Source organism: Bison bison, unplaced genomic scaffold, assembly GCF_000754665.1.
Source record: "Bison bison bison isolate TAMUID 2011002044 unplaced genomic scaffold, Bison_UMD1.0 scf7180017846565, whole genome shotgun sequence".
In the NCBI taxonomy this organism is placed as follows: Eukaryota; Metazoa; Chordata; class Mammalia; order Artiodactyla; family Bovidae; genus Bison; species Bison bison.
The window spans coordinates 18,794-20,732 of record NW_011477138.1 but is presented as its reverse complement, the minus strand read 5'-3'; positions in this window follow the sequence as shown (position 1 = coordinate 20,732).

Here is a 1,939-nt window from a genome sequence, read left to right as displayed (position 1 = left end):
AACAGTTTTCCAAAGTGGTAATACCAGCTCTAATTGTACTTGTAAATCACTTGTACACTTGTTTTTTTGTCTTTGTTAGCTTAGACATTCTGGGTGGCATTTAGCAGTATCACATTTTGGCTTTAATTTGCATTTCCTGCACACTAATGAAGTTGAGCACATTTTCACAAATGTATTAGACATTTGGATATTCTGATTTTTGAGCTGTTATTTTAAGGTGTTCACTCATTTTTCTATTGGATTGTCTTTTTCTTATTCATTTGTAAAAGTTATTTACACTCTATAGATACAAATCACTTCTCAGATATATGTTACAAAAATATTTTCCTAGTTTGGGGCTTGCTTCTTTATTATTTTGATGATACCTTTTGAAGAATAGAAGTTTCTAATATTAAAAAATACAATTTGTAATATTTTTTAATCCTTGTTATTAGTCCTTTTTGTGTCCTTTCAAGAACACTGCCTACTCCAAAGTCACAAAGACGACTTCCTGTGTACTTTGCATTAGAACAATATTTCTACCTTTCTCATTTAGATCTGCAATCCACTGGGAGTTTATTTTTGGGTATTACTTAAGGTGGAGTTAATAAACATTTTTCACACATGGATATTCAACTGATCTGCTATGACTTAAAAAAAATCCTTATCCATTGCACTGTCCATCTTTGCCATAAATCAAGGATAGTATGTGTAGGTAAGTTTCACGTGTGTATGTGTGTGTGTGTGAATGAACATATATATGTTAATATTTGAGACAATATCATACTATTTCTTCACTATAGCATTGTATTAAGCTTGGTATCTTGTATGGAAATCTTGGAGTGCTCTTCTTCAAAATTGTCTTGGTTATATTGGTTCTTTATTTACATTTTCATATACATAGTTGGGATTCTGCTTGTCAACAGAAAAATAATCTGCTGAGATTTTATATGGATTGCATTGAATTTATGGATCAATTATGCAATAATTGACAACTTTAAAATATTGTCTTGCAATCCATATTTCTACACTTATTTAGGTCTTCTTTAATGTTTTTCAAATTTATTTTATAATTTTCAGTGTAGAGGTCTTGCAAGTATTTAATTATGCTTTCCCTAAATATTTGACTTTTAGTCACCTTTTTCAGTATAACTTACATACAATAAGATACACAGGCATTTTAATTATACAGTTCAATGATTTCAACAAACGTATTTGCTAATGGAGTCACTACCCCATCAAATTAGAGAACATTTCCCTCAGCTGAGAAGGTTCTGTTACACCCCTTTTACAGTCAGAAAAGTCACAAGTTTCAAGTCAGGCAAACATTGTTTTAATTCAATTTACATCAATATAATTTAGTTTTGCCTCTTCTCAGTTCAGTTCAGTTCTTCACTTGGTCATGTCCGACTCTTTGTGACTCTATGGACTACAGCAAGCCAGGCTTCCCTGTCCATCACCAACTCCCGGAACATGCACAAGCTCATGTCCATCGAGTCAGTGATGCCATCCAACCATCTCACCTCTGTCATCCCCTTCTCCTCCTGCCTTCAATCTTTCCCAGCATCAGGGTATTTTCCAAGGACTCAGTTCTTTGCATCAGGTGGCCAAAGTATTGGAGCTTCAGCTTCAGCATCAGTCCTTTCAAAGAGTATTCAGGACTGATTTCCTTTAGAATGGACTGGTTAGATTTTGCAGTCCAAGGCACTCTCAAGAGTCTTCTCCAACACCACAGTTCAAAAGCATCAATTCTTCATCACTCAACTTTCTTCACAGTCCAACTCTCACATCCATAACATGACTACTGGAAAAACCATAGCTTTGACTAGACTGACCTTTGTTGGTAAAGTATTGTCTCTGCTTTTTAATATGCTGTCTAGGTTGGTCATAGCTTTTCTTCCAAGGAGCAAGCGTCTTTTAATTTCATGGCTGCAGTCACCATCTGCAGTGACTTTGGAGC